The sequence below is a fragment of the Oncorhynchus masou genome, unplaced genomic scaffold, assembly GCF_036934945.1.
Source record: "Oncorhynchus masou masou isolate Uvic2021 unplaced genomic scaffold, UVic_Omas_1.1 unplaced_scaffold_3589, whole genome shotgun sequence".
Lineage (NCBI taxonomy): Eukaryota > Metazoa > Chordata > Actinopteri > Salmoniformes > Salmonidae > Oncorhynchus > Oncorhynchus masou.
The window spans coordinates 1-25,899 of record NW_027009995.1 but is presented as its reverse complement, the minus strand read 5'-3'; the positions used below and the strand labels follow the sequence as shown (position 1 = coordinate 25,899).

At 43.1% G+C, this 25,899-nt stretch overlaps 1 pseudogene; it reads left to right on the top strand.

The window, feature by feature from the left end:
- Nucleotides 1–332: 332 nt before the first annotated feature.
- On the top strand, nt 333–15,674 carry LOC135534567 (apoptosis-inducing factor 3-like; annotated as a pseudogene).
- The last annotated feature ends 10,225 nt before the right edge of the window (nt 15,675–25,899 follow it).

Genomic DNA, 25,899 nt, shown 5'->3' with positions numbered 1-25,899 from the left:
GAAGTTGAGCCTCGTGCTTAAGTGCTCTAAGTTGTTGCAGAAATTGACCTACTGTGCTGTTTACCATCTACATCATATCGATGAATTACCTTTACACAACTTTCCCCAGGGCTTTATAGCCTATCGCCTAGTTAGGCTATAACAAAAAAAAATAATATGCTTTGTGATTCAAATGTTTGGGTATTTTCTTAAATTTAAGGATCCAAGTTTCATCACACCCTATTCAGTTAGAAAGAGGGAAGAGAGGATGGAGATAGAGAAAACATGGGTCAGAAAGCACAGAGAGACAGATCAGTACACGTTGTACACACATTCGTTTGTGTGTGTGTAGGATGATGGAGGTGGAGGTGGGACGTCCACAATGTTCTGTTGGTACGGAGTGAAGGCATATACAGCGCCATCGGCAACCAGTGTACACACTACGAGCTCCCTTGAGCAAAGGTGAGGAAGTACAGTCAGTGTGTGTGTGTCCCTGTGAGTGCATGTTCTCCAAGTCATGTACTGTACACAATGTATTGGCTGTTATAATAGTGTATTGTGTGTGCATGTGTGTGTGTGGCGCGTGTGTGTAGGGGTTCTATCAGGGCACAGGGTGCGATGCCCGTGGCACGGTGCCTGCTTCAACATCCAGACAGGAGACCTGGAGGAATACCTGGCATGGACTGTCTACCCTGTCACACGGTAGGGAGGGAGAGGGTGGCAGGGAGGAGAGGGAGGTAGGAGACGGGAAGGGGAGAAATATAGAAAGAGAAAACGTTGAGGAATACCCTGGCATGGACTGTCTGCCACACAAGGTGGGTCTAACAGACAGACAGACAGGGCTTTGATTGACTTTGTTTGATATATTTTTCAGGTGAAAGTCGAAAACAACAAAGTGTATGTGTCCGTAAACAAAAAGGTAAGCATCACTTTTAAAAATCGCATTGCTTTTTAAATGGCAGAATATTACAACATGCTGCATTTGCTGTCAAGCTGAAGCTCTCAATTTTGTTTTGATTTACTGTTACTGTTGCCTTAACCATGTTATACAGAAACAGTAAGAGCCGGAAAACTATTTGAGTTAGTTATAGATGGATCATAAAGCAGTTATGAATTCTTTGTCACTCTATGTCATGTGGTGTTTGTGTGTAGGCAGCGAGACAGACCAAACGAATAAAGAGTATGGGATCCAGAGTAGAAGGTGTCATCCACACCATCCTACTGCTCGGGGAGGTGAGGACAGGATACTGGGGCTCAGTGTGCGTGTGTGCACAAGTGCCTTATGTGTATGTGGTTGCTTGCGTGGTGTGCGTGATGGTGCTCTCTCTGTAAGCGTAGGGTCTCGTCGTTAGTGTGTGCGGAAACTCTGGAGACAGGAGAACTTCGGAGGCAGAATCATCATGGTAACCAGGGACAACCTTCTGCCCTATGACAAACACGACTCAGCAAGGTAAATTACCCAAGTTCTGTATCTTCTGCAAAATTCCCCAGTTTTCCAGAAATCCTCATTTGAGTATTCCAGATTTCCTGCTGTTCCCTTCTTATTCTGGGCTCCCAGTAGCACAGTGTTCAGTGCCATCTCAGTGCAAGAGGCGTCACTGTAGTCTGGTTTGAATCCAGGCTGCCTCATCTGGCTGTGATTGGGAGTCTCATAGGAAGCTGATGCACAATTGGCCCAGCATGCGTGGATAGGCAGTCATTGTAAATAAGAGTTTGTTCTTAACTGACTTGCCCTAGTTAAATAAAACCTTCTGGGCATCAACCGACCAGGATTTCTGAATAACCTGTGAGCAAACCAGAACTCTACAACCCTAGAGCTTACCCTCCCAAATCCTTACCTTATGTTTCTATTCTGGTAGGGGCAAAGGTCATGGGGTCAGAGGAGAGGTCAAACCCTATAAAGATCTATAAAAAAATAGAATAGATGGGTAACTCATTCTCGTGTTTTAAAAAAAAAAAACAGTCCTAAAATATGTTTTCATTCTTTCTTAACCGTCACCTATCTAACACGTCACCCCCCGACCAGGTAATGAATGTGAGGAGGATGACAGCATTTTGCTGAGGAGGATGGAGTTCTTCCATAAACACGACATCGAGGTGTGGCTCCGCAAAGAGGTGGATACAATATAGCTTTATTTATATATTATTACAACATATTATATACATTATAAAATATTATACATAGTCCTCATTCTCCTGGCCTTTACTTTGTTGTGTTAATTTAGGAAGGATGAGTTTCTTGAACAAATTATTCTCAAGATTCTATTGGAGTTCTACTGTTCGAACAGATGACCTCAAAGGGTTAATTCAGATAACATGGCTCTCTCTCACTATGTTTTCTCTTTTGTGCTCATTAACCTGTAGTATATCTGCCTGTATTTACAGCATATGAGTGCACTATATTTATGGCCATTGCTTGGTTGTTTGCATGCTCTCAGAAGCCTTCTCAAGCTCTGTGTTATTGTCATGGCAGGCCATGTCGTTGAACTACAGAGAAGAAGAAAGTAACATTTGATGACGGTTCAGTCAGAGCTACGACCAGCCCTCATATCCACAGGCTGCAGGTGCACACACACACACACACACACACACACCACACACACACACACACACACACACACACACACACACACACACACACACACACACACACACACACACACACACACACACACACACACACACACACACACACACACAGAGAGAACACTTACCCAAAATGGTCACCATTCCACCCACCCCAGAACACAGCAGTAGTTAGAGAATGGGAATAGGAATGTCCATTCTACTTATTCTAATTCTGTGTTCTGATCCATTCTAATTCTGTTGTGTAGAGCGAAGAGTCCCATGTCCAGGTGACCTGGACACGTAAAGATGCTAGACACTGGATTTGGAAGTGTAGATATGTTGGTTGTGGGTGGGCTTGCCAGACAAGGGATTGGGATATCCTCTTCGCTAAGGCTACTGTCTTTATCCAGTCTCAATTGACACTTTATGCTCCTGTCACAGTAGGCAACTACTTTGTCCAGACCTCTGTCTTTGTGTAACTCTGGCCAAAAGTAGTGCACTACACTACGAATAGCCCTGATCTGTGTATTTCCCTGGCTGTGTGTTGTGTTTAGGCATGGAGGTGGCATCCTATATGACAGACAAAGCCACCAGCATCACAGTGATTGGCAGCAGTGAGCTACCCTACCAGAAGACCTTGGGCCCTGAGATTGGCAAGGTCACCATGATGGTGAGAGACAGGAGAGGGCGCTCCGAACCCTCCTTTTATTTAAGCTTCCAATGTAGAACTAAGCTGCATTTAAAACTGCTTAGAAGTCATCTTCCTTTCTGCCTCCTCACCCCTCTCATCCCCTCCTTGTGTTGTGTTGACAGATGCTTGCAGAGAAGGATGTGGCGTTTTATATGAATGACAATGTGTCAGAGGTCCGCGGAGAGAACGGAAAGGTACAGTAGAGAGACCGAGCTGTGTCCGTGTCCTGGCAACATGAAGACAATCCCATTATAGTTGTACAGCTGTGTTGGGTTATTCAATGAGAATATAACGTGTTTGTCTCTGTGCAGGTAAAAGAGGTTGTGCTGAAGAGTGGGACAGTCATTCCTGCTGATGTTTTAATAGTTGGCATAGGTATGTACAACACAGGACAATTATTACACTTTAAATTCAGTATACTACACAACCTCATAAAGACCTACTACTGTATGGCAAATCTGAACTATAAAGACTGTATTTTCTTTGTACATCTCATACTTTCCTCTCTCCATCTCTTTTCTCTCTCTTTCCTGTATCTCCCTCCCCCAGGTGTGATCCCTAACTCAGAGTTCCTGCAGGGTACTCCCATAGCGATGGACTCTAAGAGCTCAGTCATAGTGGACAAGGTGAGCTCCAATTGGATGGCTGAATAAAGCATGTTGTTGTCCTACTGAATCAAACCAAGGGTTGCTTTGTTTGTTAATAGTAAGAATGTTGACATCTAATTTGTGGCATTTGTTGTAACTTTATTTGTGTGGGGGTTAGGAGTAAATAAAGCTTTACTCTTTTGATGGTATGTAGGTTCTATGTTAGCCTAAAGGCCTGGCTGATAGCAATATTGAGGGAAGGTATGCAGCCGGTTATACACTCGTATCTCCCGTGAACCAGTTCGTACAAACAAACAAAATCTCCATTCAGGCTGTAAAGGCATCTGTTTCCTCCTTAACTACACTTAATGGAGAGGGAAAATATGCATACTTTCTTTATGAAGCACCATTTTCCACCACCATTCTAGAGTGGCTAATGCTAGTCCCATATGTTTGTCACGGCTGTTGATTGAAGAGGACCAAGGTGCAGTGTGGTGAGCGTACATATTGTCTTTATTAGAAAAGACACCCAACAAAACAATAAACACTACCAAACAAACTGTGAAGCTAAAGGCTATGTGCCATAAACAAAGACAACTTCCCACAAAGAAAGGAGGGGAAAAGGGCTACCTAAGTATGGTTCCCAATCAGAGACAAGATAAACAGCTGTCCCTGATTGAGAACCATACACGGCCAAAACATAGAAATACAAAACCATAGAAAAACAAAACATAGAATGCCCACCCCAAATCACACCCTGACCAAACCAAATAGAGACATTAAAAGGCTCTCTAAGGTCAGGGCGTGACAATGTTGCATAGCGTGTTCAGCCAGTCAGGTTGCAGCAGTCTATTTTTTTCTCCTCTGGTCTGATAGTCCGTGACTAGCATTAGCCATGGTGCTTCATAAAGAAAGTATGCATATTTTCCCCGTTTTTAAAAAAATGAATTAAATTGAGTTAAGGAGGAAACTGACGCTTTTGCAGCCTGAATATAGTAACCGGTCCACAGGAATACGAGTGATTAGCCAGCTGCACACATTCCCTTCGAAGGTAAGATGAAACAACTCAACATCACCATCTGCCGACCTTTGGGCTAGCTCTATGTAGGCTGTATGATAGTGTTTATAGGGAGAATCTCAATTGCATACTCCTCGCGTCCTCTTTCCTTGCCTCCTTCTCAAAACCAGTTGGGGGGACCAGTTGAGGTGGTGTGGAGAGAGATCGTGAGGAATATGCAATTGAGATTCTCCCCAGAGTTTCTTTACAGAGTGTAACTATCAGTGATGTAGTGGAGAAAAACGCTGATCACCATTCACCAGTGTTGTGGAAGCTACTCTGAAAATATAGTTTACTAAACTACACACTGGAATAAGATAAGCTACACTAAAGCTACCCTCAAGAAGAATATAGTTTACTTAACTAAGGTTAGTTAGAAAAAGTAGTTCACTACATCCGAACTACTAAATTATCATATCTAAATCTAATGTCAAAGACTACAAATTGCAAGAGCAGATCACTTTGGAATCAGATGTTAACAGAATGTGTACTTTCGCCTATGAGATTAGGGCAGGTCTGATGCTGAAAAATAAATACTTCACCCATATGTCAAAAAGTTAGGAATTACTGAGATTTGAATTTAGTTCAGCTACCACCAAGCTACTACAAAATGTAATTAAATTACTAGTTGAACTATAAGTAGTTCACGACTCCCCAACATGGCCATTCGTGGTTAGTAAAGTTATGCTCCCTATACTTTCAATGCATTGTTCTGCAAAAGGTGTTGACATGCGCTACCCTCCACTACACAACTTGTTACTATACTAAGCGTGTGTGGTTCCTCTCCTCTCCTGCAGTGCATGAGGACCAATGTTCTTGAAGTGTTCTGTGGAGGAGACCTGGCTACCTTCCCCCTGACAATGGCCAAAGACCAGAGGGTCAATATAGGACACTGGCAGATGGCACAGGCACACGGTAACTCACCCAGGCCAATTTAAACACATGCATCAGGCTTTTACCTTTATTTTTGATTTCTTTATTTAACTTGGCAAGTCAGTTAGGAACAAAATTCTTATTTACAATGACGGCCTACCCCGGCCAAACCCAGACAACGCTGGGACAATTGTGCGCCGCCCTATGGAACTCCCAATCACGGCCGGATGTGATTCAGTCTGGACCTTTGCTGTTATATGGCCTCAATAATCTTTCAGATCAAAACATCTAAAAAGCAAACCTTGTTTGTTCAAAGGTCTCTAGGGTTTGACTAATGTGGGTTTTACTGGGCTTTTACTTAAAGTACCAGTCATAAGTGGACACACCTACTCATTTAAGGGTTTTTCTTTATTTTTACTATTTTCTACATTGTAGAATAATAGTGGAGACTTAAACTATGAAATAACACATATGGAATCATGTAGTAACAAATGTACTACATGATTCCATATTGAAACAAATGTTATATTTGAGATTCTTCAAAATAGTCTGCCTTGATCACAGCTTTGCACAATCTTGGCATTCTCTCAACCAGCTTCATGAGGTAGTCATCTGGAATGCATTTCAATGAATAGGTGTGCCTCTTTAAAAGTACATTTGTGCGTTTGAGCCAATCAGTTGTGTTGTGACAAGGGAAGGTTGGTTTACACAAGATAGCCCAATATTGATAAAATACCAAGTCCATATTATGGCAAGAACAGCTCCAATAAGCAAAGTCAAACGACAGTCCATCATTACTTTAAGACATGAAGGTCAGTCAATCTGGAAAATTTCAAGAACTTTGAAAGTTTCTTCAAGTGCAGTCACAAAAACCATCAAGCACTATGATGAAACTGGTTCTCATGAGGACCACTACAGGAAAGGAAGTCCCAGAGTTACCTCTGCTGCAGAGGATAAGATCATTAGAGTTACCAGCCTCAGATATTGCATCCCAAATAAATGCTTCACAGAGTTCAAGTAACAGACACATCTCAACGTCAACTGGTCAGGGGAGACTGCGAAAACAGGCCTTCATGATCAAATTGCTGCAAAGAAACCACTACTAAAGGACACAATAAGAAGAAGAGACTTGCTTGAGCCAAGAAACACGAGAAATGAACATTAGACCAGTGGAAATCTTCCTTTGGTCTGATGAGTCCAAATTAGAAATGTTTGGTTCCAACCGCCATGTTTTTGTGATCTCCACGTTTGGTTCCTACCGTGAAGCATGGAGGAGGAGGTGTGATGGTGCGGCGGTGCTTTGCTGGTGACACTGTCAGTGATTTATTTTTAATTCAAGGCACACTTAACCAGCATGGCTACCACATTTATTCTGCCTGGATGCACCATCCCATCTGTTTTGCATTTAGTCAGACTATCACTTGTTTTTCAATAGGTCAATGACCAAACACACCTTCAGGCTGTGTGAGGGCAATTTGACCAAAAAGAAGAGCTTTATCAGATGACCTGGCCTCTACAATCAACCAACCTCAACCCAACTGAGATGGTTTCGGACAAGTTGGACCGCGGAGTGAATGAAAAGCGGCAAACAAGTGCTCTGTATATGTGGGAACTCCTTCAAGACATTTGGAAAAGCATTCCAGGTGAAGCTGGTTGAGAGAATACCAAGAATGTGCAAAGCTGTCATCAAGACAAAGGGAATCTAAAATATATATTTTGATTTGTTTAGCACTTTTTTGGTTACTACATGATTCCATATGTGTTATTTCTTCACTATTATTCTACAATGTAGAAAATAGTAAAAAATAAAGAAAAACCCTTGAATGAGTAGGTGTGTCCAAACGTTTGACTGGTACTGTATATAGTTGCTATTGATTTTGATGTTGTTGCTGTGTGTGTGGTGTTGTTGTAGGGAGAGTAGCAGCCCTGAACATGCTGAATATACCCACTGAACTAAACTCTGTCCCTTACTACTGGACCGTCCTACTGGGGAAGACCATCAGATACACAGGTAAGCCTATCTACTACACACACCTGAACACACCTGAACACACACTAATCATTTGTGTATATGTGTCCTTTGCAGGCTATGGGGAAGGATACACTGACATCGTGGTAAAAGGGAAAGTGGAGGAACAAAAGTTCCTGGCCTTTTATATCAAGTGAGTCAACAAAAAACAGCATTGTTCAAATGGACGTGTGTGTGAGAATGTGATGTCTGTATGCGTGTCTGTGGCTGTGTGTGTTTGTATGTGTGTGTATATACTTTAGCACAAGATGTGTGTGTGTGTGTGTGTGTGTGTGTGTGTGTGTGTGTGTGTGTGTGTGTGTGTGTGTGTGTGTGTGTGTGTGTGTGTGTGTGTGTGTGTGTGTGTGTGTGTGTGTGTGTGTGTGTGTGTGCATGAATGCATGGCAGGGTTTCCATTAGCCTGTAATTGGTGGCCTTTGGCCTATGCTACTGTTGATTGCAAAGACGGAGGCTGTTTTCATTGAAGTAGATCAACAGTTAGAGAGTCTATAGTGGAAAGCCTACAAGGCAGAGCTCCAGACTGAAACCATTTAGTCACATTTTGCGACCTTTTGATTTGGCTGTGCGAGTAAAAAAATTATTGGTCGCATGGGTGGGAGCTGCACATTCCTTCACATCACTCAAAACGTCCTATTTTTTAGGAGGCTCAAACCATGATTTGGTCAAACAGTAAAGTACATTATCCTCATTATTCCTGTAATGAAAGTGTCTGCCTGCCTGTTAGATTAATACATGGCTCATAGCTGTGGGTATTATCTGTAGAGATAGTGATCTAGTAGTTGGGTTTTGTTTCTACATTAAATGTCCCGTTAGATTAATACATGGCTCATAGCTGTGGGTATTATCTGTAGAGATAGTGATCTAGTAGTTGGGTTTTGTTTCTACATTAAATGTCCTGTTAGATTAATACATGGCTCATAGCTGTGGGTATTATCTGTAGAGATAGTGATCTAGTAGTTGGGTTTTGTTTCTACATTAAATGTCCCGTTAGATTAATACATGGCTCATAGCTGTGGGTATTATCTGTAGAGATAGTGATCTAGTAGTTGGGTTTTGTTTCTACATTAAATGTCCCGTTAGATTAATACATGGCTCATAGCTGTGGGTATTATCTGTAGTGTTACTGAGCTAATGTGTTTTGAGTTTCCACTTACTCAGGTGCTGAATAATTAGTTTAAATTAGCCTATGATATTAGAGCACGTAAAGATGCATGCAAATTCATCTCTGCTGAACAAGAAAATGCAGTCACTGTGCAACTCACTATTCAGGTAGACGTCATTTTTGAACTTCAATGTATTATTATTTTCATTTATAATAATTTGTTTAATCATTATTATTATTATTATTATTGTATATAATTGTTATTATTGTATATTCATTTATTAATCCAAACCAGTTTACTAAAAATGCTAAACATATTTTGTTTCAGTCTGAATTAAATTAAGTTCGATCTGTCTTTTTAATTGTGTACTCTGTATTTAATTTAAGATAGGTTATAAGTAGGCATGTTGTAAAATAAATATCATTAGCCTATTGCTGTTATTTTTGGGTACGTAGGCACAAGTGTTTCTTGGTAATTGCTGCAAATTAGCCTGTTAAACTTTTTGGTAAGGTTTAAACCAGTTCAAGTTGAGCTATTTTCCTTGGCCAAATTAAATGTTTGTGTTTGCCGTAATATAATATCCTTCTCGTATTTGTCCTATAAACAACGGCTTGACTTATTTTTGATATTACCCTAATAAATTTTAGAAACTTTTGCGAAGTTTTGTGTGGTGCGGCATTTAGCCTAAAGTCGTGGCACAAACTCTTTCTCAAAGTCTGGTACCACCAAAAGCACTGGATTACAGCAGAGAGCCTCCTGTAATGTCCTAAATGCTTTGGTGGCCCTTTTTCATCCCATTTGACCATGTTTGGCCTCTGGCTCTAGTCATGTCGGGAGTGGGGCGGCCACTGTGGCATAACTTGGGATGAACTTCAGGTAGTAACTGGTCAGCCCTAGGAAGGCTCTCGAACCTGCTTCTATTTACTGGTTTCGGCCATTCTCTAATTGCCTCCACCTCTCTTACATTGTGGTTTGATTAATCCTCTTCCCACAGTGTATCCCAGATACTCTGTTTCCTCTAACCCCACATAACACTTGGCAGGGTCTGCGTGAGCCCTGCCTTTCTAAGGGCGTCTAACACCGCCAGTACCCGGGGTAAGTGGGATTCCCGTCTGGCTGTAGATCCCTACGCCATCTAAATAAGCTGCGGCGTATGCTTGGTGCGGCTTTAGGACCTTGTTCATGAGCTGTTGAAAGGTGGCTAGGCTTAATGGTATGACTGGGTAGAAACAAACCGCCAGGGGTTGCAAAGGCGATCTTTTCTTTTGCCCTGGGGGTCAGAGGAATTTGCCAGTACCTTTTGTCAGGTCCAGAGTCGCAATGTACCGAGCTTACCAATTTTCTCCAGTAGTTCATTCCACATGGGTTAGGCATCAAACTTGGAGATTTCATTTACCTTTCCGAAGGTCGTTACAGAACTGCAAAGACCCATCGGGCTTCTGAGACCATCACAATTGGGCTAGACCACTCACTATGTGACTCCTCGGATCACTCCAGCTGTCAACATTTTCTCTGTCTCTGCTCTAATCATGGCGTGTCGAGTCTCGGTTATCCGATATGCTCATGCTCACTTTTCTCCCTGGTAGGGAAACGATATCATGAGCCGTAACCTCAGTTCGGCTTTGTCAGTTCGGCTGGGTACCTCTGAAAACACATCTCTGGATCAGGGTCTTTACTTCCTGTATTGGTGCTGTGGACAGAGTAGGTAAAAATTTACTTTGGCTGTCTCCTGAGTGTGTGTGGGGTGTGAGACCATTAGTGTTTCTCTCTCTCTCCATGCTTTTAACAGGTTTATGTGATAGATCTGTTCCTGGGGCCATCGACCTGGTTGTCGGATCCGATAATTAACTTCCCTTATTCTCTCCAGTACTTCATATGGTCCTTTCCATGTGGCTAGTAGTTTACACTCTACTGTGGGGAACAGCACTAACACCTTATCTCCCGGTTGAAATTCCCTCAGTGTAGCCTGCCGGTTATAAGTGTGCCACTGGTGCTCTTGTGCTTGTCTCGTGCTCTCTGACGATGGGCATGACTGTGGCTATCCTGTCTTGCATTGCCGTGACATGCTCTTTGACACTAGTATACGGGGTGGATTGGTGCTCCCAGGTTTCCGGGCGATGTCTGAGATTCCCCCGGGAGTGCTCCATATACAAGCTCACAGGGAGAAAACCCCAGCGAGGCTTGAGGAACCTCTCTAATGGCAAACATCAGATACGGCAACATGCAATCCCAGTTTTCCCATCCTTATCGATTACCTTCCTGAGCATTGACTTCAGGGACCTGTTGAATCTCTCAATCAGTCTGTCTGAGGATGGTAAACCGATGTCCTCAACTGTTTCACCTGCCACAATTTACAAAGGTCCGGACACATAAAGGGGTCCCCTGGTCAGTAAGGATCTCCTTGGAACCCCTACCCTGGTGGACAAGAGCACTAATTCCTTGGCACACATTTTTGGAAGCCATCGTCTGAAGGGGAATGGCTTCTGGTTAGCGAGTGGCATAATCTAGAATGACCAGAATGTATTGGTGCCCTCTGGCGGATTTGGGCAGTGGGCCCACTATATCCATCGCTATCCTCTCAAATGCAGTTTCGATTATGGGGAGTGGCACTAACGGCTTTCTAACAGCTGGTCGGGCCTTCTCCACAATGCTGAGCCACCTCAGCCTGAATTCCTGACCAGTAAACCTCCCTACAATCCGGTCTCGGTTTTAGCGATACCAAGGTGTCCACCCAGAATGTGCCCATGAGCTAGATCCAGAACTGTCCACCGGCACTGGGTGGGACCAACAACTGTTCACCCACATCAACCCCTATTTTTGAGACTCTGTACACCAAACCCTTTTTCATAATGAAGTGGGGAAAACTATTAGGCATCATCCCATCATTTATGGGAGTACCATCTATGACCTGCACGTCTGCTCTGGCTTGCTGCAGGGTTGGATCCTGGTTTTGGGCCGTCCCGAAAATTAGTCAAGGACCCTGCCAGGTCTTCGGGTTCTAGATCGTCATCCTCTGGTTTCAGATCGACCTCAGCCCCACTAGTACCGGGCTGTTCGTTATCAACGAGGTTCATCCTCATCCTCCTACTAGCACCTGTGAGGTTGGCCCCTGGGAGACCTCTTTTCTTGGCTTTGGTTGAAGACCCCATCCTTCTTCTTGCTTGGTCAGGGTTGATGGCTTCTCAAATATGCCATTCTTTTGGCCTAACTTCGCAAAGTTAGAAAAGTGTCTACCCAATATTACATCATATGACATCTTTGGGACCACGCCGATCTCATAATCCAGCAGACCGTCCTCTGTTTGTATGCTCACTAAGGCTGTGGGGTACAGACGGGTATCCCCATGAATGCATGTAACACTGATATCCTGAATCCAGCAGTGCTTCAACTTCTTTCCCTTCAACCTTCACCCTGCACATATGTTTGTTTCTTGATCTTTCAAGTAGAGTGGTTACAACAGGACATGCATACCATATATCATCTTCTTTTTCACCGAGGTTACATTGCTTCTTTAATAGGGCAGTAGGCTGCAATATGTCCTGGTCGATTACAATTGTAACAGATAATAGGGGTTCGAGGGGGGAGACCTCCCAGTTTCCATTTTTTTCCTTAGTTTCTCGGCCCGATTCTTTCCTCATGGCCCCACGCTGCTCTCTTCCCCCTCCACCTGTTGGGACAGTCTTACCCTGTCCACTGGTTCGCACAGGCCTGGGGAATGGGAATCTTTCCTCCTGTGCTTACTCAGCTGTTCCTGCCGTACAATATCGTTCAACCAGGCCCACGAGATGGTCGGCGGAAAGTACCTCGTTCTGGCCAACCCATCATCTCACTTCTTGGGGTAGACCTCGCTGAAACTGGTTGAGTACGATGGTCTCGACGATCTCTGCGGAGGGACGGGCCTCCGGTCGCAACCATTTCCGTGCCAGGTGAATCAAGTCGAACATCTGTGTTCGGGGAGGTTGTCCAGGTTGGTAGGACCACTGGTGGAAGCGGTGTGCCCTCACGGTATCGGTCACTCCCAGTCTAGTCAGAATCTCTCCCTTTAGTTTATCGTAATCCTGTGCATCTTTCAACTCCAGGTCGAAATACGCTTTTTGAGCGTCCCCGGCCAGGTATGGTGTCAGAAGCCCTGCCCATTCTTCTTTTGGCCACTTCTCCCTCTCTGCAGTCCTTTCGAGGGTGGTAAGATATGCTTCCACATCATCCTGTGCTGTCATTTTTTGAAGAACATTATTGGCCTGCCTCTGGGTATTTGCAGCTGATAATTGAGCTCAAATTTGGCCCGCTAGCCCCTTTAGGCCTTCTCTTAACTCCTGGGTGTTTCTCTCTGCTCTTCTCTGAGCAGCTGGTTGGTCCGGTGCTGGACCTGTAACATGTCCTGGTACATTCGCATTGCATCCTGATGAGCTATTTGTTGAGCTCTAGTTGCCTCTTGTTGGGTGGCCGCCGCTTGTAACAGGGCCAGTATGGCTCCCTCCATACTCATGTTCCTGAGAAACTGTCCTAACCAAACAAACCACAAAAAAACCTGACTCCCATTTGGAGTGCTAACTGAACATCAAGTCTATTACCCGCATTCTCCACCAGGTGTGGCAAACCTCTTCAAGGTTATGAGCGTTTGTCACAAATTAAGTGGGAAACTGTCACCAAATCACCCCAGAATGAGAGTTCTTTCAAACAGGACAGTACCTGTATGTTTGTTTCTCCGTCCTGGTCCACCAAGGCCATAGGCAAGGTCAAGGATAGCAGGGTTCGGTACACAAATCGGGTTCTCGGTAGGTCCAGGTCCAAATGCCAACAGGTAAGCCCAAACAGTCCAGCTCATACATGGTAAATCCAGCCAATCTCCATTGTCTCTTTCTCTATGGTTCATAGATACTTCCAGCCCTCTCTCTCTCTTCCTGGTTTTTCTTGACCCTTTATCTGTGGGTTGGCTCCACCTTCTGAGGGTTCCCCTTGCTTCTGGGACTTGTAGTTTTGGCAGCCGTCCATTTTGTGATATGTAGTTCTGATCGGGTGGCCATTTTAGTGATCGGGCAGAGCCCGTTTATTAGTTTTGCTCTCACATATCTGCCATTTACCACTCAACCCCCTTCTTTGCCACAGTATGAATACTATTCTTCTCCCCACTATTTTTCTCCCTGCAGAGATGATGAGGTAATAGCAGCAGCCAGTCTGAACTATGACCCAGCTGTTTCTGCTGTGGCCGAGAGGTTCGCTGCAGGAAACACCATCACTAAGAAAGAGGCTGAGTACGTGGCTACCCACATCCCTCTCTCTCACTGTAAACTCATTATTTTATTTTCTCCAGGCAGACAGACAGACACAAGCACACACGGACACACACTGTAATACAGTGCCTTCAGAAAGTATTCACACCCCTTGACTTTTGCCACATTTTGTTGTGTTACAGCCTGAATTTTAAATGGTTTACATTGACAGTTTGTATCACACAATACCCCATAATGTCATAGTGGAATTATGTTTTTAGAAATCAAATAAAAATGAGTTTAAAAAGTCACATAAATTGCATGGACTCACTCTGTGTGCAATATTAGTGTTTAACATGATTTTTGAATGACTACTCATCTCTGTACCCCACACATACAATTATTTGTAAGGTCCCTCAGTCAAGCAGTGAATTTCAAACACAGATTCAACCACAAAGGCCAGGGAGGTTTTCCAATGCCTCACAAAGATGAGCACCTATTGGTAGACGGTTAAAAGTTTTTTTAAAGCAGACGTTGAAAATCCTTTTGAACATGTGAAGTTATTCATTACACTTTGGATGGTGTATCAATACACCCAGTCACTACAAAGACACAGGCGACCTTCCTAACCCAGTTGCCAGAGAGGAATGGCTGTGAAAGGAGCAAACTCAGGAAGGACCAACAACATTGGAGTTACTCCACAATACTAACCTAATTGACAGAGTGAAAAGAAGGAGGCCTGTACAGATTACAAATCTCCCAAAACATGCATCCTGTTTGCAAAAAGGCACAAAAGTAAAACTGCAAAAAATGAAATTAACTTTATGTCCTGAATACAAATCATTATGTTATGGGCAAATCCAACACAACCCATCATTGAGTACCACTCTTCATATTTTCAAGCATATTAATGGCTGCATCATGTTAAAGTTATGCTTGTCATCCACAAGGACTAGAGAGTTTATTTCTATTTTTTATAAAAATCCTATTGGAAAACCTGTTTCAGACACTGGGAAACATCTTTCAGCAGGACACTAACCTAAAACACAAGGCCAAATATACACTGGACTTGCTTACCAAGATGAAAAGGAATGTTCCTGACGGGCTTAGTTACAGTTTTGACTAAAATCAGCTAGAACATCTATGGCAAGACTTGAAAATGGCTGTCTAGCAATGATCAACAACCAACGTGACAGAGCTTGAATATTTTTTTTTAATAATAAATGTGCAAAAATTGTACAATCCAGGTGTACAACGCTTTTTGAGACTTACCCAGAAAGACTCACAGCTGTAATCGCTGGCAAAGGTTATTCTAACATGTATTGACTCAGGGGTTGAATACGTACTGTATCTAATTAAGAGTTTTTTTAAATAAATGTTTTACAAATGTTTTTTTTTATCCACTTTCACACACAGAGTATTTTGTATAGATTATTGAGAAAAATTTAAATATATACATTTTAACTAACCAAATAAATGTGGAAAAAGTCAAGGGATGTGAATACTTTTGAAGGCAATGGCCCTCCTTCCTTCCTCACAGATCAGATGATCTGAGGCTGAAGCTGAAACTGTCCTGATCATCCCTCCTTCCACTCATCCGTCTCAACATCACTATCTCCGACACAAAACACAGAATGTCCCCCCTCTGTCCATCTCTCCCTCCCCCTCCCTCCTCAGGCATCCCTTCCCATCCCCCTCTCTTTCCCCTTCTTCGAGAACAAGCCGTCTGTTGAGGCTCAACATTTCTGAGTTATAACTGCAGTGTAGTGGAGGGTAATCGATGTAAATGCTGGGATTTGCACTTTTTTTCATTTTGTGCGAGCCAAGCCACCTTTTGCAGAAAAATGCATAGAAAGTGCACGGGCGCTGATTTTACGACTCACTGATAACGGCGATCAGCACCTATTTTTACCACGACATCACTTGTTATGACATCAGCCATAGCAGGACAACACTCAACAGTTTGTCTGTTCTGTTCTTAGCCAGTTTGTTTACAGGTGGGGGAAACAGAAAAAAAAACAGTGATACCTCAGATAAACAGATTTTGTGGCTTCCATTTTTCATTTACAAGGATGAGTTTTATATGTTCTCCGTTTTGGGGAAACTACATGGTCACAGTGTCGCCTAATGCCCACCTGTTGATGTAGACATTTCTACTACATTCTGAAAATGGAGAAGAAGAGATGATAGAAAGGTAGCCGTGTGTGTTCTACTGTAGATATGGTAGTCATGGTAGCTACCCACTGGGCACACACTAGTTGAATCAATGCTGGTCAAAATGAGATGAAAGTAGTCCTGGTTGATGATTTTTTTCAAATCCAATGTATTTTCCACGTTGATTCCACAAATACGTTGACAAATTACGTTGAAATAACGTTGATTCAACCATTGTGTGCTCAGTGGGTAGTGTTCTACTGTTGACACGATAGCAACATGATGACATGCCAGGTTGGAAGTCATGGTAGCTGGTGTTCTAATGTCGATACGGTGGTCACATGACAGGTTGGTAGTCATGGAAGCTAGTGTTGTACTGTCAACATGTCAACCAGTGGTGGTGGCATAGTCTGAGTTTACGCTTACTTTGGGTTCCATGGAAGGGGTTGCTAGGTAGGCCGTTGCCGGGGTCACGGGCAGTGGAAAAACACAGGTGACCTTAATGGCCGCTGTGGCTATGTGGATGGACCAATCAGAACGCTGTTTGGGGGATTAGAGGGACAGAAGGCCAGGGCCGAGGTCTTTGAGGCAGGGATGCTGAATTAGGCAACCTGAACAAAACAGGCTGCAGAGAGAATAATAGACATGGACAAACACAACACAAAAAGATAACACCAAAATGCTTTCAAAAGAACTGCTGTGCTTCTCTCTCACCCATCTCTCTTTCAATCTCTTACATCTCTCCTCTCACCACACTGGGCACACTAGGTCGCTTAACGCTATAATTGGGTAATATTTGGTTGAGATGTTGATCAATGAGTTTACAATCTATATTTGTTGAATTTCCAATGTGTTATCACTATGCTTTCAACCATCTAAAAGCACAACCTAATTCCAATGTTTTGTTTATTTATAAAACAGATGAATGAATGTGTTATCATTGTTCATCATCTAATATCTGAACCACATGACCTGGGCCTGGTTTCCCGAAAGCATTGTAATTTAGGCGTATGAGTGTTTTAATGATGGATTGTTCCAACAACGTCCCGAAGATGTAACATGGGTTTCCCAAAATACCACGCAGAGAGAGCGTTCGCTAAGTGCGTTGTTGAGGCACAGGCCTACAGTCGAAACTAATAGGACCGAAAGAAAGTTAGCGTTTCGGATCAGCTTTCTCCATTCAAATCTTTTAACATTCAAATTTTGATGGGTCAGCTCCTAGAAAGATATTATCACCTATGACTGCAACTATTAGCTACCCTAGTGGTCGCCAACCGGTCTATTCAAATCAAATCCAATCAAATTTATTGGGCACATCTAATTGTATTGATGAGCAATGACAGAGCGGCATAGGCAAGATACAATAGATGGTATAAAATACAGTATATATACATATGAGATGAGAAATGTAAGATATAAACATTATTAAAGTAATAGTTTTAAAGTGACTAGTGATCCATTTATTAAACTGACACTGATTTCAAGTCTGCATGTAGGCAGCAGCCTCTCTGTGTTAGTGATGGCTGTTTAACAGTCTGATGGCCTTGAGATAGAAGCTGTTTTTCAGTCTCTCGGTCCCAGATTTGATGCCCCTGTACTGACATAGCCTTCTGGATGGTAGGGGTGGACAGGCAGTGGCTCAGGTGGTTGCTGGGTCTCTGATGATCTTTTTGGCCTTCCTGTGACATCGGGTGCTGTAGGTGTCCTGGAGGGCAAGTAGTTTCCCTCCGGTGATGTGTTGGGCAGACCACACCACCCTCTGGGAGAGACCTGCGGTTGCAGGCAGTGCAGTGCTGCCGAACAAAGCAGTGATACAGCCCAACAGGATGCCTTTGATTATAAAACTGTAAAAGTTTGTGAGGGTTTTAGGTGACAAGCCAAATTTCTTCAGCCTCCTGAGGTTGAAGAGGCGCTGTTGCACCTTCTTCACCACACTGTGTGTGTGGGTGGACCATTTCACTTTGTCTTATACTACATAAGAAAAAATGTATAGTTACAGTAACCTCAAAACATTTAAATGGATATATATTCAGTGCCTGGACAGTTCTCATCCGAATCACCGGCCAATCCCATTCTAACTATATTTATTATTGAGTTGGAGATATGACTCCAACATATCATTTGCAACTTGTCAACAAGTTAATATAAGTATTTATTGCTTCAAAAGTGATTTTGAATTGTGTTTGGTTGTCAATGCAACTAAATATGAACATTTAGCAGATGTATCTTCCACATGGATAGGTCCATCAATGGCACTGATTAGTCTGGCTTTAATTCTAGTTTATTCAAATTAATAATTGATATGTTGGATTCACGTCAATTGCTGTTGATGACTTTGCAAATGCTATAGGCCAAAATAGCATCATTGATGATATACAGTGCATTCGGAAAGTATTCAGACCCCTTCACTTTTTCCACATTTGTTACGCTACAGCTTTATTCTAAAATTGATTAAATAGTTTTTTTCCCTCATCAGTCTGAACACAATACTCTATAATGATAAAGAAACAGTTTTTTTAGAAATGTTTCCAAATGTATAAAAAATAAATAACTGAAATATTTCATTGACATAAGTATTCAGACCTTTTACTCAGTACTTTGTTGAAGCACCTTGGCAGCGATTACAGCCTAGAGTCTTTGGGTATGACGCTACAAGCTTATCACACCTGTATTTGGGGAGTTCCTCCCATTCTACTCTGCAGATTCTCTCAAGCTCTGTCAGGTTGGAGGGGAGCGTTGCTGCACAACTATTTTCAGGTCTCTCCAGAGATGTTTAATGGGGCTTAATTTCGCTCTGGCTGGGCCACTCAAGGACATTCAGAGACTTGTCGTGAAGCCACTCCTGCATTGTCTTGGCTGTACGCTTAGGGCTGTTGTCCTGTTGGAAGGTGAACCTCGCCCCAGTCTGAGGTCCTGAGCGCCTGGAGCAGGTATTCATCAAGGATCTCTCTGTACTTTGCTCTGTTCATGTTTCCCTCACATGTTGTGTTACCCGATCAGGAATGCTGTTAAATATAATAGATTTGAGGTTTTATTTAAAGCACATTTGTATTATTTAATTTATGCATAGTCTTCATTATACACATTCTGTCCTTGAGGTAAGGATCATATTGTGTTGGTTCTATTTGAGGATTCATTCAAACGCTGCATAGAATTGATTCACTACAGTACATAAATATTTAGCAGGACTGCTTCAGCTGTCAAGAAATGCACAACAAAGCATAACCATAATTGTGTTAAGGGAAAAAGACACTGAAATAATAGACAAACACCTCTTGTAAGAACCAACCTTTTTCAATGCAAACGGACTCTAGAGGTTCTATTTTCGGCTGGTATTAAGCCAGAACAATTGCCAAACACACATTTTGTTTGAAATTTCTATCTGTTAAAGCCAGCGTTCTTCTGTTTTCAAAACTTAGTGCCTGGATTGGTAATTTACTTGTGTACTATTTTGCTCTTTTGCACCAGTATTTCTATTTGCACATCTATCATGCCAGTGTTACTTTGCTAAATTGTAATTACTTTACTACTATGGCCGATTTATTGCCTTACCACTACACGCTATTTGCACACACTATATATAGACTTTTCATTATGTTGACTGTAACATTTGTTTATCCCATGTGTAACTTTGCCACACTGCTTTGCTTTATCTTGGCCAGGTCGCAGTGGTAAATGAGAACTTGTTCTCAACTGGCCTACCTGATTAAATAAAATAGGGCCTACTGATGGTCAATATTGATATTTAACGATAAATAGGAGATAGAAAGTCGGAAGACCAATTTCAAGTAGCTAGGCCTACAGTACCAGTCGATGTTTGGACACTTACTTATTCATTTTTCACAATTTTTTACACTGTAGAATAAAAGTGACGACATCCACTATGAAGTCACACATTTTAAATTATGTAGTAACCAACAAAAGGTTAAACAAATCTAAATATACACTGCTCAAAAAAAAAAAAATAGAGGGAACACTTAAAAAACACAATGTAACTCCAAGTCAATCACACTTCTGTAAAATCAAACTGTCCACTTAGAAGCAACACTCAATGACAATAAATTTCACATGCTGTTGTGCAAAAGGAATAGACAACAGTTGGAAATTATAGGCAAATTGTAAGACACCCCCAATAAAGGAGTGGTTCTGCAGGTGATAACCACAGACCACTTCTCAGTTCCTATGCTTTCTGGCTGATGTTTTGGTCACTTTTGAATGCTGGCGGTGCTTTCACTCTAGTGGTAGCATGAGACTGAGTCTACAACCCACACAAGTGGCTCAGGTAGTGCAGCTCATCCAGGATGGCACATCAATGCGAGCTGTGGCAAGAAGGTTTGCTGTCTCTGTCAGAGTAGTGTCCAGAGCATGGAGGCGCTACCAGGAGACAGGCCAGTACATCAGGAGACGTGAGGAGGCCGTAGGAGGGCAACAACCCAGCAGCTGGACCGCTACCTCCGCCTTTGTGCAAGGAGGAGCAGGAGGAGCACTGCCAGAGTTCTGCCAAATGACCTCCAGCAGGCCACAAATGTGCATGTGTCTGCTCAAACGGTCAGAAACAGACTCCATGAGGGTGGTATGAGGGCCTAACGTCCACAGGTGGGGGTTGTGCTAACAGCCCAACACCGTGCAGGACGCTTGGCATTTGCCAGAGAACACCAAGATTGGCAAAATTCGCCACTGGCGCCCTGTGCTCTTCACAGATGAAAGCACGTTCACACTGGGCACATGTGACAGACGTGACAGTCTGAGACGTCGTGGAGAACGTTCTGCTGCCTGCAACATCCTCCAGCATGACCGGTTTGGCGGTGGGTCAGTCATGGTGTGGGGTGGCATTTCATTGGGGGGGCCGCACAGCCCTCCATGTGCTCGCCAGAGGTAGCCTGACTGCCAGTAGGTACCGAGATGAGATCCTCAGACCCCTTGTGAGACCATATGCTGGTGTGGTTGGCCCTGGGTTCCTCCTACCTGCAAGACAATGCTAGACCTCATGTGGCTGGAGGGGTCAGCAGTTCCTGCAAGAGGAAGGCATTGATGCTATGGATGGCCGCCCATTCCCAGACCTGAATCCAATTGAGCACATCTGGGATATCATGTCTCGCTCCATCCACTAACGCCATCAAGCAGCACCACAGACTGTCCAGGAGTTGGCGGATTAGTCCAGGTCTGGGAGGAGATCCTGTGAGACCATCCGCCACTCATCAGGAGCATGCCCAGGCATTGTAGGTGAGAACATACAGGCACGTGATACTGCCACACACTACTGCTCCTCACCTGACCTAAGTTTTAAGGACATTATATCAAAGTTGGGACTGGGACTGTAGGTGGTCGAAATTAACTGAGGTGACCCAAATCCAGACCTCCTGCTGATAAATTTGATTTACTGACACTTTGTGATTTTACATGACATTTAACTATGTGGAAAAGATTAGTCATGAAGGATTTCTTCTGAATTCAGATCTAGGATGTGTTATTTTAGTGTTCTTTATATAACATATTTCCAGATTCCTTTCCAAAATAGGCATCCTTTGCCTGATACAGACTCAACCTGAGGATTAGTCCACAGACTGTAGCACGTAGTTGATTCCTCCACTCCAGAAAATGTATTTCCCACCGAGTCCAATGGCTGTGAGCTTACATCACTTCCTGAGCACTTGGTATTGCGCTTGGTGACTTTAGGCTTCATGTGCGGCTGCACGACCATGGAAACCCATTTCATGAAGCTCCCAATGAACAGTTCTTGTGTTGACATTTCTTCCAGGGACAGTTTAGAATTCGGTAGTTAGTGTCAAAAACGAGGACAGATTTTTATACCTTTCAGCACTCGGTGGTCCTGTTTGGTGAGCTTGTGTGGCCTACCACTTTGTGGCTGAGCCGTTGTTGCTCCTAGACGTTTCCAGTTCACAACAGCCTCAGTTTTGATCCGCAGTTCGAGCAGGGCAGAAATTTGATGAACTGACTTGTTGGAAAGGTTGCATCCTATGACGGTGCCATGTTGAAAGTCACTGAGCTCTTCAGTAAGGCCATTCTACTGCTAATGTTTGTCTATGGAGATAGCTTGTCAGGTTAATTTTATACACCTCATCAGCAACGGGTGGCTGAAATAGCCGAATCAACTAATTTGAAGGGGTTTCCATACTTTGGCAACATAGTATTTAATATGGTGTGTGGTCAGAATACAGCGATCTGTGGCGACGGCTTCATTTAGTCCAGCTCCACCTAAAATGAATAGTATGCTATTCTCACGCTTAAGGTCAGAATGTGCATAAAGGGATGAACATTCCATTTACATCTGCATAACTCAGGTCGGAATCACAGCCATGGTGCAGACAACTGTCCAAATCCTCTGTTAAACATTTTAAACAAACCATCAATGTTAAGCAGGGTAACAGTAGCAGTCATGTTGGTCTGAAATCAATTTGTGGGGATTTGAGCCTCCTGAGTGTATTGAGTTGACAGACTGGTCAACCATTTCCTGCCCAGGGTGAGTTAAAGGAAATTAAACAGGCAGGAAGCCAGTGCTATGGTAACGCTGTTGTATGCCAACAGTGCTGTAGTCCTATTGCATCCTGAAGTTGAGGACAGACTACAGTGAACCATGTAGTCTTCGACATTGACCAACTCAAAAGTACTTTTTAAACAAATGTTTAAACTAATTTCGTAACCAGAAGTTGATATTAAACACTTTTTAAAAATCCTGTTTAAGGCACACTGAGATGAAAACATAAATTTACTTCAAATTCACATTTATTGATTTAATTCATGAGTAAAAATCATATGGCTATAAATTAGTAGTTCCTCATTCCCTAGCACTGAAGTTCAGCCTTCACACTGCTAATTGATGATTCCCTCGAGTATTAACCTTGTCCAAAGTATGCAAAACCAATCACAATGTTGATCACAAAATAAAAGCCTGCAGACTAGCCACAATTAATGGTGCTGTTGGGGTAAAAAGCACATTCACTAGCACGCTCCACAGCCTCTCTGTCCTCAATACAGTATTCCAACCAGCTCTGCGGATGGTGGCCTGAGCCCATGCTATCCCACCTGCCCAGGAAACAGGCAGCACTGGGCGTCCACTAACCCGGCACACCAGCCTCTCCTCTGCCTGGGGGTCCCAGAACACTATCCCACCTCAGGCTCTCTTGGCCTGAGCACTGAGCTCTGACAACCCCCTCAGAGGATGGAGCTTGAACTCCTCTGGTGCCAATGGAGGCACTCTTCTCTGACACATACATTTTTGTCATGTCTTTGTGCATTCCGCTCCACCTGCTGTCCCTCTGCCCTTGGTCAGCTGGTCGTCTGACCCCTGAGGGGGCAGCGATGGTGTGATGGTGGTGCAGTCTGGGGTTTCTCTGTGGGACAATGGTAAAGCGGATAAGATGATTACTGGGCCCAACTCAATAGGCTACTGCAGTGTGACAAAGCGCACTGCATCCAGCCATCAATTGCTTCGCAAATGGCACTACGTTTGACCAGAGCCCTATGGAAATGTGGCCAGTTGGGATAGACTTGTATGTGGTAGGAGGGGAAAGAGGCTTGCACTCCACTCAATGAATACAATGTAGACTTATCTTTTAATATGTAATAAGGTGTCAAAATGAACCCAAATCATTGTACAGTGTTAAAATAATCACAAACCTGTCTTCTACATTCAGGGAGTGTCAGGACATTCCAGCACATCTGTTTTTCTTTGCTGGTGTCCTTCTCTTTGGTCTCCATGTTTGCGGGCAGCAGTGGAGTTTACTCTTTATTCCCCCGCATCCCCCCTGATACAAAATGGACTCAGGTGGACGTAACATATATCATACTAATTGGAGTGTCAGGTTTCATATGGTATATATTGTGTGGATGTCCGTCCATTTTGTGTATATACAGTCAAGTCGGACATTTACATTCACTTAGGTTGGCGTGAATAAAACTTGTTTTTCAACCACTCCTCAAATTTTTTGTTCACAAATTACAGTTTTGGCATGTCGGTTAGGACAACTTCTTTGTGCATGAGAAGTAATTTTTCCAACAATTGTTGACAGATTATTTCACTTATAATTCACTATTACAATTCCAATGGGTCAGAAGTTTATGTACACTAAGTTGACTGTGCCTTTTAAACAGTTGGAAAATTCCAGAAAATTGTCATGGCTTTAGAAGCTTCTGATAGGCTATTTGACATTTGAGTCAATTGGAGGTGTGGCTGTATTTCAAGGCCTACCTTCAAACTCAATGCTTCTTTGCTTGACATCATGGGAACATCAAAAGACATCAGCAAAGACCTCAGGGGAAAAAAATTGTAGATCTCCACAAGTCTGGTTCATCCTTGAGCGCAATTTACAAATGCCTGAAGGTACCACGTTCATCTGTGCAAACAATAGTATGCAAGTATAAACACCATGGGAGCACGCAGCCATCATACCGCTCAGGAAGGAGATGTGTTCGGTCTCCTAGAGATGAACATATTTTGGTGCGAAAAGTGCCAATCAATCTCAGAACAACAGTAAAGGAACTTGTGAAGATGCTGGAGGAAACAGGCACAAAAGTATCTACATCCACAGTTAAACGAGTCCTATATCGACAGGCTGCTCGGGATGAAGAAGCCACTGCTCCAAAACCACCATTAAAAAAGCCAGACGCTGGTTTGCAAAGGTAAATGGGTACAAAGATTGTACTTTTTGGAGAAATGTCCTCTGGTCTGAAACAAAAATAGAACTGTTTGCCCATAATGACCATTGTTATGTTTGGAGGAAAAAGCAGGAGGCTTACAAGCTGAAGAACATCCCAACCGTGAAGCACGAGTGGTGGCAGGATAATGTTGTGGGGGTCCTTTGCTGCAGGAGGGACTGGTGCACTTCACAAAATGGATGGCATCATGAGGTAGTAAAATTATGTGGATATGTAGACGCAAAATCTCAAGACCTCAGTCAGGAAGTTAAAGCTCGGCCTGCCAAATGGACAATGACCCCAAGATGGCTTAAAGACAAAGTCAAGGTATTGGAGTAGCCATCAAAGCCCTGACCTCAATCCCATAAATTTGTGGGCAGAACTGAAAAAGCATGTGTGACACAAGGAGGCCTACAAACCTGACTCAGTTACACCAGCTCTGTCAGGAGGAATGGCCCAAAATTCACCCAACTTATTGTGGAAGGCTTACCCTAAATGTTTGACCCAAGTTAAACAATTTAAAGGCAACGCTACGTAATACTAATTGAGTGTATGTGAACTTCTGACCCACTGGGAATGTGAAAGAAATGAAAGCTGAAATAAATAATTCTGTATTCTGACCTTTTCACATTCTTAAAATAAAGAGATGATCCTAACTGACCTTTTAGATGGGGAATTGTTACTGGGCTTAACCTGTTGAAACTCTGGGGGCGCTATATCATTTTTGGATAAAAAGACGTGCCCGTTTTAAGCGCAATATTTTGTCACAGAAAGATGCTCGACTATGCACATAATTTGTAGCTTTGGAAAGAAAACACTCTGACGTTTCCAGAACTGCAAAGATATTTTCTGTGCGTGCCCTAGAACGTGAGCTACAGGCAAAACCAAGATGAAACGGCATCCAGGAAATCAGCAGGATTTTTGAGGCTCAGTTTTCCATTGTCTCCTTATATGGCTGTGAATGTGAGAGGAGTGAGTCAGCCCTTTCTGTCG